The sequence below is a fragment of the Heterocephalus glaber genome, unplaced genomic scaffold (assembly GCF_053883595.1).
Source record: "Heterocephalus glaber isolate CG9 unplaced genomic scaffold, H.glaber_assembly_v1.0 deba00001472, whole genome shotgun sequence".
Classification (NCBI taxonomy): domain Eukaryota; kingdom Metazoa; phylum Chordata; class Mammalia; order Rodentia; family Bathyergidae; genus Heterocephalus; species Heterocephalus glaber.
In genome coordinates, this window is record NW_028258315.1 from 35,387,717 (window position 1) to 35,403,170 (window position 15,454).

Below are 15,454 nucleotides of genomic sequence, written 5' to 3' on the forward strand. Positions count from 1 at the left end.
AGATAGAAGATAAGGTCTTTGATCTAACCTCTGTCCTCTTTTCTGTGTAAGGCATTTCATGGTATAAGTTTTTCTAAGTACTACTTTAAGAGCATCTTATAAATTTTGATACATCTTTTTCATCCATTTCAGAATACTTTTTTTAAACTTTTGGTATTTCTCTGACTTTTTAGAAGTGTGTTATTTAGTTTCCAAATATGTGGAATTTTCCAAACATCTTTCTTGTTAGTTTCTAATTTATTAGAGTAACTAGAGGTCATACGTTGTATTCTTTGAATCTTTTTAGATTTATGAAATCTTCCTTGGCAGCCCATCATATAGTCTCTCTTGTTAAATGTTCTGTGTGCACTGGAAAGAATGTGTATTCTGCTTCTGTCATTTGGAGTATTATGTAAATATCAATAAGCTGGTTAATAGTGGAGTTCAAGTTTTGTGTGTCTTTCCATATCTTTTGTTCAGTTGCTCTGTTGGATACTGAGGAAAGGAAATATAATTGTGAATTTGTTGATTTCTCTTTAGAGTTTTATCAGTTTTAACTTCTTATATTTTGAAGCCTTGTTATTAGGTGCATAAATATTTAGGATTGTTGTATCCTCCTGATCAATTGATTTTTTATTACTGTGACATGAACTTCTTTTCTTTAGGAATATTCTTCTGAAATATACTGCATTTGACATTAATAGGGTGATTCTAGCTTGCTTTTGAATAATATTTGCATGATACTTTTTATCATAATTTTATCCTGTTTGTATCTGTGTGGAGAAAGTGCATTTTTAATAATCAGGCTATGGTTAAGTTAACTTAAACGTAATATTAATAATATACAACATCCATCATGTAATATCCATATATTAATAATACTATCCAATGATTTTTTTTTGCCTTTTAACTGCAGTGTTGAGACCATTTACATTTTTAAAAATACTATTTTATTGGTACATTTTAGGTATACAATATAATGACATTCATCTTTGGAAATTTGCACCTTTACATAATCTCTCTTGGTTCTTATATTTCCCCATTCCCCTGCCCTCCCTTCAACCCCTCCATCTCTCCCTATTTACAAAGACTTGGATTCCATTTTTTCATTTTCTCATATTAATTCCATTCCTTTCTTTCCTTTCCCCTACCCCTCCCACTTACCCTTCCCCTTTGCTCCTTTTCTTCCTATTTCACATTATCTATTATACCTTTTATTCCTTATTTACACTTTCAGTTTCTCACACTAGAGAAACTTTGCAGTATTTATACATGTGTGTCCTATTTCACTTAACGCCTCAATGTGCATCCATTTAGCTATAAATGTCTAATTTCTCATTTTTTATGACTGACTAGTAATCCATTTTATAAAAAACCACATTTTCTTTATCCAGTCTCCAGTTGATGGGCAATTGGGCTGCTTCCAAGTTTTAACTATTACAAATTGTGCTGCTATGAACATGGGTGCACATACATCACTGCGGTATGATTCTTTTAATTCTTTGGGGAAGATACCCAGTAGGGGAATAGCTGGGTCAAATGGCACTTCAGTCCCAGTTCATTGAGGTATCTCCATACTGATTTCCATAGTGGTTGCACCAGTCTACACTCCCACCAGCAGTGGAGCAGGGTTCTTCTTTGCCCACAGCCCCACCAGCATTTGTTATTGGTTGATTTCATGATAGTAACCATTCTTTCTAGAGTGAGGTGGAATCTCAGCGTTGTTTTCATTTGCATCTCACGAATGACCAGTGATGTTGAACATTTTTTCATATGTTTACTTGCTATTTCTACTTCTTTGTCTGAGAAATGTCTGTTCATTTCAGATGCCCATTTTGGGATTGGGTCTTTAAATTTGGGAGGTCTGATTTTTTAAAGTTCTGTATAGATTCGAGATAGTAGACCTTTGTCTGAGGAACAACAGGTGAAGATTTTTTCCCACATTGTGGGTTGTCTCTTCACACTGTTGGTGGTTTCTTTTGCTGTGCAGAAGCTTTTTAATAAGAAGAGATCCCAGTTGTTGATTGTGCTAGTTCACGGGCAACTGAGGTTTTGTTCATAAAATCTTTTTCTACACCAGTGAGACCATTTACAGGTAATGAAATTGTTCACATGGTTATGTTTAAATTGTTTACTTTTTGTTTTATATTTGTTCCATGTGTTTGTCATCTCTCTTTTCTGTTTTTCTACCTTTTCATGGATGCTTAAGTATTGTTATGAAACTGGTTGTTTTTCTAGATAATTCCTTGATTTATTGTTTTAGTTTGATTTAGGATTTATAGTGTGTAACTTAAATTTATGAGCCTACTTGTACTTTTATATGTGATTCAAATCTTCCACTGCACTGTTTTTTGGGTTTAAATAACCTCTTAAAGGAATTTATAAGCAAAGCAAATCATGTATTTACACCCATAGCAACCATCCCATTGATCTTTCTTCTTTTATGTTGCTCCATATTTTCATCAAGTATCATTCACTTTTTTCCTGTAAAACTGTATTTAAAATTTTTTTGTAGTGTAATTTTTCTTGGAGTTTTAAAAATATATTTTGTATATCTGAAAAAATGTTTCACCTTTATTTTCAAAGATGTTTTTACTGTAGATCTGTTCTCTCTCTGTTTCTCTGTCTCTCTTTGTGTCTCCCCCTCTCTCTTTCTGTCTCTCTCTCTGTTTTCCTTCTCCCTTTCTGTCTCTCTCCCTTCTCTCTCTGTCTCTGTCTCTCTGTCTTTCTGTCTCTCTGTCTCTCTCTGGTGCTGGGGTTGGAACCCAGTGCTTCATACAGACGTGGCAGGTGCTCTACTACTAAGCTACATTCCCAGCCCTCTGCTTTCTTCCTATTTGCAATGTTCCAAACAATAAATTGGCTGTCACTTTTATTTTTGTTCCTCTGTGTGGAAAATGTGTTTTTTTTGGTTGCTTTTAATATTTTTCTTTGTACTTGTTTTGAACAGTTTAATTGTGGTAGAGCTTGATTTAGTTTTTTTCTTTATCTTTCTTGTGTTTGGGATTCATTGACTTTCTTTTTTCTTTTTCTTTTTTGATGTGAAGCAGAGGCTTATTTATTTTTCCAGTTCTGGGGATCAAATACAGGGCTTTGAGCATAGTGGGCAAGGGCAAGTGCTGTATTAGAGCTGTACTCCCTGTCCCTGAGGCTCTTTTAATTACGGAATCACTAACATAGTATATAGGGATATGTTTCAAGGAATCCTGTCCAGTATGAGGTTGGAAATGAACCGAAAGCTTAAACATTCTTCCTTTCACAGGACTTTTTTGCTTCAAAATTACTGTTACAGTTTTACTAAGGGCACTCCACAGTTAGTGTGTTCACTGTTTTTTCTGTATGATTTTATCTGCTAATGAGAAAGGCAGAAGATACCACTTTAGGCCCTGCCAGGTACTACCTTCCCAGTTTCTCACCAGTATGTAACACCACCTCATGAGGGCAAAGGTTTCCTCACAATCATTACATCATTACATGCTCTGTGATAGTCCATGGTGATTATTCACAGTAAGGTCCATTATTTCAGAAGAGGCTTTCCTAGTTTCTCTATTCATAGGATTTCAAAGGTGACACTTAAGCAAATATTCAGTAAGGCTTTTCAACATTGAATATACGGGTGTTTTTTTTTCCCCTACATGTTTGTGACATAAAATAATACATAATTAATGACTGGAGGCACAACCACATTCACTACTTTCATCAGGTTTCTCTCTGGTCCAAATCCTCTATTTTCTCCTGAGGGTGGACATCTGGCCATTGGCTGTCCCACAGGGACCACACTCCTATTTGCTAGGAGCCCACTGATGTTTGATGTATCAGGGGTCTCGGGAGGTATTTGACAGTTATATCAACAGGGTTTCTCCTTTGCAGGAGTGTACTACTGTCTGATAAGGTGTGACTCGCTGTAGAATTTTCTACCTTCATTGAATCACTGCATTTCTCCCTGTTGTGTGTTCTCTTTGTTTAAGAAGGCAAGATATGTAGGAGTAGGCTTTCTTAGACTCATCATATCCATAGGGTTTCTCTCCTGTATGAGTTCTATGATGGGTAATGAGCTTTGCCTTTGTAATGAAGGCTTTCCCACAGTCACTGCATTTATAGAATTTCCAGAGTGAATTCTCTGGTGTCTAATGAGAACTGACTTCTGTGAACAGGACTGTCCACACTCAGTACATACAAAGGGCATCTTTCCTGTGTGCTATCTCTGATATGCTGTGAGGCTGATCTTCTGGGTGAAGGCTTTACCACAGTCAGCACATCTGTAGGGTTTCTCTTCCATGTGAATTCGTTGATGTATCATAAAGATTGCCCTTCTGGGGCCAGGGATTTAGCTCAGTGGTTCTGCCGTCTGCCTCCCAAGCGCAAAGACCCCAGTTTGATCCCTGGTACCCACCCCTCCCCACAAAAAAGATTGCCTTCTGAATGAACTGTTTTCCACATTCACTACATAAATAAGGTTTCTCTCCTGTATGAATTCGCATATGCACAATGAGCGGTGATTTCCTGGCAAAACTTTTCCCACATTCGGGGCACACATGGGGCTTATTTCCTGTATCTATTTTCTGATGCTGAGTAAGCGGAGATTTCCTGAAAAAGGCTTTCCCACATTTACCACATTCATGGGGTTTCTCTCTCTTGTGTACACTCTGATGTTTAGTGAGGTTGAACTTCTTGTAGAAGGTTTTCCCACAGGTAATACATTCATGGGGTTTCTTTCCTAAATGAATTTTCTTATGTTGAGTGAGCTGAGACTTCTCGAGGAAAGCTTCCCCACATTTAGCACATTCATGGGCTTTCTCTATTTTGTGTGTTTGTTGGTCTTTAAGGAATTGTGACTCGGTGCTGGTAGGTTTTCTACTTTCATGAGATTTAACTTTAGTATGAGTTTGCTCATGAGTATCACAGAGAAAGGATCTCCTATCTGCATTTAACTCAGCAAGCTCTTTTATGGTATATCTTCTGCTCTGGTTGGATAAACCTAAATATGGTCTCAAAATTTTTCCATGTAAATCAAACGTCATGATTTGGCCTTAAAGGAAAATGATATTTGCACCTCTGAACATTTCCAGGTGCATTCTGTTCATAACATTGTTCCACCCTCTTTGGCCTTTTTTGATTTTGCAATTGCTGCTGGAGATGATCATCAGTTTTCTCAATTTCTGGATGGGCTTGATTATAGATTTCATTTTCTAATGTCCACAGTGGCTCTCCTTGTTCCAACATGGAGAGGATATCTGGCCTGCTGGCTTGAAACACAAAGCTTCCAGAAGCTAAGAAAGAAAAGGCCATTGATGGGGCACCCTCCGAGTGACACGGGGCAGCTGTCCTCACCCACTGACACCAGGCTGCTGTAGTTCTCCAGCATCACGTCCCAGTACAGGTCCTTCTGAGCAGGGCCCAGGAGCTGCCACTCCTTCCAGGTGAACCTCAGCCACATCCTCCAGTGATAGTGACTCCTGGGCTTTTGTCATTTTTCTCTACTTCAGGAACATTCAATAACTGAGATGTTTTGTCTTTAGTATCTTCTGGATCTGCCTTAAATTTTTACTTAGAAATCTGCATCTTTGGTCAAGGGTATCCCAAGAAATGATGATATACACATCTAGGAAACGTCACTTGAATGTTCTTGCTCTAGGGAGCAGGACTTGGTTCCCTTGTGAACCCAGCAAGATCCACAGGTGGCCAAGGTGAATTCTGTCGATTCATTGACTTTCTTTGATCTGATTACCAAATTTGGAATGTTTGGGGGCATTATTGTTTTTTTTTTGGTACCAGGGATCAAACTCAGGACCTTGCACTTGTGAGGCAGGCAGCGGAACCACTGAGCTAAATCCCTGGCCCTGGGGACATTATTTTTAAAAATAGTTTTTCTGTTCCTTGTCTTTTTCTTTACTGATGACCCCAATTATTTGTTTATTTGTTCATTTATTGCTGTTTATTTTTCATGATGAACTGATTTTTTTAGTCTTTATTTCTCCTTGAGTTTCATTGGCATAATTTCTATTACTATCTTCAAGTTTCCTCATTTTTTCTGTAATGTTTTTATTCTATTTTTAATTGACATATAAAGATGTACATATTCATGAAATACCATGTGGTGTTACATATAACATTATGTAGAGTTTAAATCAGGGTAAGTATACCTGTCTCCTCAAAAATTTGTCATTTCTTTGTGATTAAAAACACCTGAAATCATTTTTTCCCAGCTTTTTGGAAATATGCAGTACATAATCATTATCTACAGTCACTCTACTGAGCAATAAAATACCTGAAATTACTATTATTATTATTACCATCACCATCATCATTCTTTCTCTCTTGCCTGCCTGCCTGCCTTCCTTCCTTCTCTCTCTCTCTCTTTCTTTCCTTCTTTCTTTCTTTCTTTCTTTCTTTCTTTCTTTCTTTCTTTCTTTCTTTCTTTCTTTCTTTCTTTCTTTCTTTCTTTCTTCCTTCCTTCCTTCCTTCCTTCCTTCCTTCCTTCCTTTCACCACTGACCAGCCTTTCCCCATCCTTCCTTCTGCTCTCCTGTTCCCCAGCTTTGAATAACTACTTTCCTCCACTCCATGTCTCTGAGACCAACTTTTTCAGATTCTACAGATGAATGAAATCACATAATATTTGTCTTTCTGTACCTATCTTTTTTTTTTCTTTTGATACCAGGGATCCAAGTCAGGACCTTGTGCTTCTGAGGCAGGCGTGGTTCCACTGAGCTAAATCCCTGGCCCTTTTCTGTACATATCTTGATTTCACTTAACATGATGTCCTCCAGTTCCATCCATGTTGTTGCAAATGACAGGATTCCATCGTTTTTATTTCTGAATAATATTCCATTATATATACCACATTTTCTTTATTTGTTCATCAGTTGATTTCATTTATTGGCTGTTATGAGTAGCCACAAGAAATATCGAAATGCACATGTCTCTTGGACATACTTATGTCATTTTTTTTTTTTTGGATATATACCCAATCATGACATTGTCAGATTGTGTGGTAGTTTGAATTTTTTGAGGAACTACCATACTGTTTTCCAAAGTGGCTGTGCTTATTTACATTTCCACCAATAGTGTGCAAGCCTTCTCTTTTGTCCACATTCTTACTAGCACTCGTTATCTTTTGTTATTTTGTTAATAGGTATTCCAAGTGAGGTAAAATGATACTTCATTGTGGTTAACCAGCTAAACCCATGTAATATATTTTTCAAATGAGACACTGCAGTTTTCACCTCCAGTAGTTCAGTTTTTGTCTCTCCTGTATCTTCTGTGCCTCTATTCACCATATTCAAGCTTTCTTTTATCTTTTTTTATTTGGATTTTTTTTGACAAATTCAGCTTTTATTCTTTTTTTATGAAAAAATAAAACAATTTCATAACAAGAGAATAAAATAAGAGAATAATAATAGTACATTGTGTATTGTTATCTTTAAAGTAGTTAGAGTACAAGACATAAACTGAAAAAATTCTTACAAAAAGTAATAACACAAAACTTTCTTTTCAATGATCTAAGATAAACTGGTAGTGTATATGAAAGAAATTAACATATACATTATATTAAGATGTTTGAAACAGTGAAATATATAATTTGGGAAAGTTCTCTCTCTGTGTGTGTGTGTGTGTGTGTGTGTGTGTTTGTATGGAATGCAGCTGTAACAGCTATTTAATGACTTTCTCTGCAAAGTCTAGCAGTGGTGTCAATTCTGAGTCAGTTTTGATGAATTGCTTTTTCTTCTTATTACTAGTCATATTTTCCTTCTTGCATACCTGGGAATCTGATAATGCCAGACAGTGAATTTTATTTTTTTATGCACCAGATATTTTTATATTCCTGCAACTATTCTTGATCTCTGTTCTGTCTTGTACATTTTGAAATAGTTTGTTGTTTTGAGGCTTTGCTTTTTAAGACTTGTTAGGTAGGACCAGAATAATGCTTGTTTGTTTTTTATTTTTGTTTTTAGACAGGATCTCGCTAAGTAGTTCAGACTGGCCTTGAACTCATGGTAATTCTTCTGCCTCAGCCTCTGGAATGATGTGGTTTCAGGCATGTGCCATTTCCTGGTGGGACCAGAATAATGCTTAGTCCATCTAATCGTCTTATACTACTGAGGAAAAGTTTTCTAATACTCTACCTGGTGCCCCAGTCTTGTTTAAAGGGAACAAGTATTATTCCTGACCCTATGAGATCTTTGGGTAACAGTTCCACTCACCCTTTCCAGTCATTTTTTTCCTCCCATACACTCACTGATTCATGCTCAGTTGAGGAGACCATCCTTAGATCTTGGGGATTCTCTTGAAAGCTGCAGAAACTACTCCTCAAGGCAGCAAAGAAAAACAATTGTCATCTCTTATCATCCCTGATGTCAAAGTATTCTTCCTACAAAGTGATTGGAAATTGTACCATTTTAATACTTTTAATAATAAATGAACTCAAGTTTACCAAAATTCTTGATTTGGGAGATTTTAAAACAGATTTGAAAATTATGTTTTCATAGTATATAGTCATGTGGATGACAGTGTTTTAAATAAGTGATGCATTGTGGAGTTTTGGGTGGTTGTTATTGTTGCTGTTGTGTTTAAGTGAAAATATTTTATTAGAAAAAGTAGGGTCACAATAACATAATGATCATCTTTACAGAGACAAAACTACATTTCAGGAACCTTTGTCTTTATGAAACGTTGCATAATTGTGTTGCATTGTTATTTTCTCAAGAATGGAATGTATATTTTTAAAATGTAAAATTGAAGTTAAGACAAATTTAAAATATCAGACTCTGAAGTGATTGAAATCTGTATGTATCTGGAATATGCTCAGGGATTATAAATCATCTTAGTGGAGTCTTGGTGTTGGTTGTTTCTGTGGCGCGCTTCCCTCTACTAGCCCACCAGAAAACAGAGAAAGGGTGGATGCTTTCTGCTTCCAAGACCCTTCATACTTCTCAGGATGGTTACTGTACTCTGATCACAAAGCTCTAATTGTACCTCTTCTCTCGTCACAATAAATTTCCTTCTGGTCCCTGGCCCTCCCTTTGTGGCTACCACCTGTCACAGTCCACATATTGTCTTTGGCAATGGAATTATTTCCACAATGTCCCCAACATCTGGTTTTCAGGTTTTCTCCTTACAGACGAGTTTACGAAAGGTGCTATTCTCTTACTTTTTTTTTTGGTACTGGGGATTGAACTTAGGTTCTTGTGCTTGCGCAGCAGGCGGCGAAACCACTGAGCTAAATCCCAGGCACCATCTCTTACTTATTTTTAACACATCTTGTAGGGACTGATGGTGTGGTTAGCACAAACTTGAACAAACTGAAGATGTGTGAGTGCTGTCATTTTGTGTTTTTGCTGTCTTATGTTTGTATTGTTACTATGAGCTTCCGTCCATGTTTTTTCCTTGCAGAATTTTTTAAAAAGGCACCTGTCAGTCACATGTGGATGTCAACATACTTTAAACAAAAGAAGATGACACTCAATCCTTCTGGGATGTGAACTCCCCAATATTCACTTAGGATATCTGAAGTGCTTTCAGGACTGCTCAAGAAAAGGAATACAACTCTGTAGGTGTAGTGACACATGAAGCTTTGTGATTGAAATTGTCTGGGAATTTTTAGAATGCACATGCAGTGAATTCATTTGCTATCTGGTATAGTTGTAAAGCAGTATATAATTTCTAACAATTTTCTAGCCAGTAGTCATATTCTGTATTTCAAAGATTTCCAAATGTGCTGGGAAAGAGAAACTCAGCAATATTTCATTCAACTTATTACTCTGTATGGAATGTTAAATTCTTAAAAAACTGTGTGGCTTTTATGGAGACTGGAGAAGGAACTGGGTACCCTAGAGAGGGGCTCAAGGCTGTCAGTAAATGGCACTTGACTGGAGCAGCTCCCTTCAGGTGGCCTGGTGGTACAAACCTCCCAGCAGACTTAAGGGAGAGATTTGCCAGAACTCCAGCGGCAATTCCAGGGATGCAGTCAGACACGATATATTGTATTATTTTTATACCACCATTTAAATATAAACAATATTTGTGCAACCGATGATTCAGAATTCAGATCTTTTTCCTTTTCTTGAAAATATTAGACTACCAGACAAAACTAGGGCAGCATTTCCGTATTACAGTTCCTTGGAGCTGAAGAGGTGCTGCCCCATGTAGACAGCTGAGCTGCAGAGCAGCCCTGACTCCAGCCCTACTTTGCTCAACCACAGTGAGTGCTTGTTCCTTTAAGAGCCGGGGTTCGAACCCTAGGAAATGTGTGCCAGTCACCTGGTGGCGTCTTATCTCCAGAGCTTGCCTGTGCACAAAGCCTCCGACTCCTCATCTGATGTCCTAGATGTCCTGAATAGCAAATCACTCTTTATACCAACATTCCTTTTTTACTATAGCATTTTATTCTGAGAAATTTCAGGCCTACAGAAAAAATAAAAGATTTTTACAATGAAAATCTGTGTTTCTACCATTTAGCTTTTATGGTTAACCTTTTACATTCTTGGAGCTGAGGGTGTATAGCTCAGTGGAAGAGCACATGCTTAGCATGTGCAAGGTGTTAAATTCAGTTCCCAGCACAAAAAATGAATAGAAATAAATTTACACCAATATAACTAACTTTAGAATTTAGAAGCCTTAAATTTCTACAGAATGTCCTGGCCGTATTTCTGCCAGGCTTTGTAAAGGTAGCACTGTCTTAACCTCTTGGCTACAATAAACAGCCATGAATATCACAGCTGAAGGAAGCTGAAATGCAGTGAGCAGGTTACTATGGCAGTTATCAGTGTTTTCAAATATCATAGGGTGGAAATTGCTTCACTCAGCAGTGTCCATTTTTAATCTGCACATTAGCCTTTTCTGCAAATCAGTGCCTGGTAGGAAAAATGGATCTATTGTTAGACTGAGTGGCTCTAGCAGGCTCTCTTTGTGGAAGAGGGAGAGATAAGAGGAAATATTTTCCACAATCTCTGCCATTCTGAACCCATTGATCCTAACTGACAGCAGAGACATTTTCACTGGTCTCAGGAGCCCGTGTGCCATGGAAGGCTGGTCCTGGTGCTAGTGGTCAGTGCTGCAGGGGACACCTAGGCACAACGGTGATTGTTTTGTCTTTCAGCTCCCTTTCTATTGCTGGTTCCCTCCCCATCCATCCTCGGTATCCAGTACCCTCCTGTTTTGTCCTCCATTAAATTCACACACATGTGAACATATTCACAGGCCAGCGTGCAAACATTCACCCACCACACAAATGTGAGCCCTCACAAATGAGCATACACCACGCAAACATGCACACACATATGCATACACACACTACACAATCACACATGGGAGCCTGCACAGATAAGCGACACATGCACACATGGGTGCACACACGTACACATGCACACACACAGCACAGAAGCACTCTTTGGCTCCTATTCTCTGCTTAAGCTGCAGATGCAGCTAAAGTGTCTTTTTGTTGTTGTGTTTTTGCCACCAGTCTCAGGCTTGTTACCTCAATCCCTTTCATCGTATGTTTGTGATATATTGAAATAATCTGCCCCATATCTGCCTCTAGGAACTGAAGCCAGGGATGCAGATGTGCTAAGGACAGTCACCAAAAGCAAGCAGATAGACTGACTTCCAGGATGAGTGTGTGTGGAGTGTAAAGTGTGAATTGAGGCACAGAGTGGTGTGCTCACCGGGCATGGGAGGCCGTCATGGTCAAATTCACAAAAGTCTCTGAGTGACAGGAGGAAGAAGATGGGAAGAGGTGCTGGTAGCCCCCAGGGGTGTCCTGGAAGGAGTATCCAAGACAGAGGTTGCAGGAGAGAGGAAGAAGGTAGACCAAGGAAGGAGAGGAAGGAAGAGCATTAGATAATGAGGTTGGCCTGTCCAGATGGTGGAGGCTGTGGGCAAAGAGGGCTGAACTAATTTGTGACTCCAGAAGACAGCCTCTGAGGAGCATCAGAAAGCCATGAGCCTCTGGCATGAGAACTTTCTTAATTATTCAAATGGGCCAAGACCCAGAGGGACAGTCTGTGGTGCTTCTCCCCAGGTCCTGACTTTCTGCTGTTTAGTGGGATCCCTTAGGGAGGCAGCCTGGCTCGGAACTGCTGGGATGAATCACTACTCCATTGGGTTTCCAGCGTCCATCAGTGGTGTGGAGATCTGCCAGTGTGGTCAGATACTCAAAAAGCTCATGAGCCAGGGGCAGGAGGAGAAGAGGTAATATTCCCATTACCAGGGTTTCTATCAAATAGATCAATTCATAACTATTCCAGAATGTACAGTCATGTGGGTTGTTTGCAAATAGCATCGCTTGTTGTTCAAGTCAGAAGCTACAGAGAATGAAATATTAAATATTTATTAAATATTTCTCATGTTCAAGAGTTTAAAAAAAATACACTTGATCTTAGCCAAAAGGCCAAGAAGTGATTGAGTTTAAAAAAAATAGAAGATGGGTTTGGTTCAACAAGTGAGACCCTTCTCAAAATAAAAAGGTCTAAGTATGTAACCAGAGGAATTTCATCTCTTTTTGACTTAAAATAGAATCCAAGACCACTTATAAAAAATCTAGGGCTGTACCTAGAATCTGGGGCTTTACCAGAATATAATTCTACAATTATTGTATACTATGTACTTGGATGTATCAATTATATTTTATGGTTGTAAGCCAAAGACACACACACACACAAATACAGATTTTTTTTTTGCTTAAATTCTTGGTACATTTTAGGTATACAATATGTTTACATTTATCATTGGGTGCTTGTACCTGTACATGATATATCTTGGTTCTTATTTTTTTCCCTCTACCTGTGTGCCCTTCACTCCCTCAACCCTTCCCTATTTACATAGACTTTCTTTCCATTTTTTTCTTTTCTCATAATTTTTCCTTTCCCTTTTTTCCTTTCCCTTTCCACTCTCACTTCCCCAACCCCTTTGGACCTTTTCTTCCTATTTCAAGTTATCAATTATTCGTTTTAATCATTTTAATTCTTATTTACACTTTTAGTTTCTCACACTAGAGAAACTATTCAGTATTTACACATGTGTGTCCTATTTATTTCACTTAAGAGCATGGCCTCAATATGCATCCATTTAGCTATAAATGTTTCTAGTTTCTCATTCTTTATGGCTGAATAGTACTCCATTTTATAAAAAAACCACATCTTCTTTATCCAGTTTCCAGTTGATGGGCAATTGGGCTGTTTCCAAGTTTTAGCTATTACAAACAGTGCTGCTGCTATAAACATGGGTGCACATATATCACTGTGGTATGATTCTTTTAATTCTTTGGGGAAGATACCCAGCAGGGGAATAGGTCGGTCAAATGGGACCTCTAGTCCTAGTTCTTTGAGGTATCTCCATACTGATTTCCACAGTGGTTGCACCAACCTGCACTCCCACCAGCAATGGAGAAGGGTTCCTTTCTCCCCACACCCACTCCAGCATTTGTTGTTGGTTGATTTCTTGATAGCAGCCATTCTTTCTGGAGTGAGGTGGAATCTCAGTGTTGTTTTCATCTGCATCTCTTGAATGACCAGTGATGTTGAACATTTTTCATATGTTTATTTGCTGCTATTACTTCTTTGTCTGAGAAACGTCTGTTCATTTCAGATGCCCATTTTTGAATTGGGTCTTTAAATTTGCGGGTCTGATTTTTTTCAGTTCTTTATATATTCTAGATAGTAGTCCTTTGTCTGAGGTACAGCTGCTAAAACTTTTTCCCCACATTGTAGGTTGTCTCTTAGCTCTGTTGGTGGTTTCTCTTGTGGTGCAGAAGCTTTTTAATAAGAAGAGATCCCACTTGTTTATTCTTTGTGCTAGTTCCTGTGCTATTGAGGTTTTGTTCATAGTCTTTTCCTATGACAATGTCTTCAACAGTTCTACCTATTTTCCAGCAAGTTTAGTGTTTCTGTTTTAATATTTAAATCTTTAATCCACTTCAATCTTAGTTTAGTACATGGTGATAGGTATGGGTCTAGTTTCAATCTTTGGCAGGTTGAAATCCAGTTTTCCCAACACCATTTATTAAATAGGCTATCTTTCCTCCAATGAGGGTGATTGGCTTCTTTGTCAAAGATGAGGTGGCTGAGTATGTCTGGAGTTGTTTCTGGATCTTCTAATCTATTCCACTGATCCTCAGGTCTGTTTCTTTGCCAGAACCATGCTGTTTTTATCACAGTAGCTTTGTAGTATAGTTTCAAGTTGGGGATTGTGATACCTCCTGTCATGTCTCTGTTGCCTAGAATTGCTTTTGCTATTCTAAGTCTCTTCTGGTTCCAAATGAATTTTTGGATTGTTTTCTCTAGTTCTGTGAAGTATATTGTTGGAATTTCAATTGGCATTGCATTGAATCTATATAGTAGTTTTGGAAGTATGGCCATTTTCACTATATTGGTTCTTCCTACTCAGGAGCAAGGGATATCTTTCCATTTTCTTGTATCCTCCTTAGTCTCTTTTTTCAGAGTGCTGTAGTTTTCAGTGTAGAGGTCTTTTGCTTCCTTTGTTAGATTGATTCCTAGATATTTCATCTTTTTGGATGCTGTTGTGAAAGTAATTGTTTCCCTAATTTCTCTCTCAGTGAGTTTGTTATTTGTGTACAAGAAGGCTATTGTTTTTTGAGTGTTGACCTAATATCCAGCTACTCTACTGAATCTGTCAATTAAGTCTAGAAATCTGGCAGAGATTTTTGGGTCTTCTATGTAAAGTGTCATATCGTCAGCAAATAATGACAGTTTCACTTCTTCTTTTCCTATCTTTAATCCTTTCATTTCTTTCTCTTTTCTAATTGCTGTGGCTAATGTTTCCAGAACTATATTGAACAGGAGTGGTGATACTGGGCATCCTTGTCTTGTTCCTGATTTTAGTGTGAAAGTTTTCAGTTTTTGACCATTTAGTATGATGTTGGCTGTTGGTTTTTCATAGATAGCCTTAATCAGGTCGAGATAAAGACCTTCTATTCCAATTTTCTGTAGGGTTTTTATCATGAATGGATGTTGGATTTTGTCAAATGCCTTTTCTGCATCTATTGAGATGATCGTATGGTTTTTGTCTTTGGCTCTGTTAATATAATGTATTACATTTATTTATTTTTGGTACTGGGGACACTCGGGTCCTTGTGCTTGCACAGCAGGTGGTGAAACCACTGAGCTAAATCCCCGGCACTGTATTCTTTTATTTATTTATGTGTGTTGCACCATCCTTGCATCCCTGGAATAAATCTGACTTGGTCAGAGTGTATGATCTTCTTGATGACCCTCTGTATTCTGTTTGCCAGTATCTTGTTGAGGATTTTTGCATCTATGTTCATTAGGGAGATTGGCCTGTAGTTCTCTTTTTGGGTTACGTCTTTCCCTGGTTTCGGAATCAAAGTAACACTTGCTTCCAGGAATGAATTTGGAAGCCTTTCAATTTCCTTGATGAGTTTAAAGAGTAATGGCAATAGTTCTTCTTTAAATGTCTTGTAGAATTCAGCAGTGAAGCCATCAGGACCTGGGCTTTTCTTT

The 15,454-nt window shown here is 38.0% G+C and overlaps 2 pseudogenes; both read right to left on the minus strand.

The window, feature by feature from the left end:
• Nucleotides 1-3,561: 3,561 nt before the first annotated feature.
• LOC106010199 (uncharacterized) lies at nucleotides 3,562-5,450 on the minus strand (annotated as a pseudogene).
• A 6,786-nt stretch (nucleotides 5,451-12,236) lies between these two features.
• On the minus strand, nucleotides 12,237-12,378 carry LOC147826318 (U2 spliceosomal RNA; annotated as a pseudogene).
• Nucleotides 12,379-15,454: the final 3,076 nt, after the last annotated feature.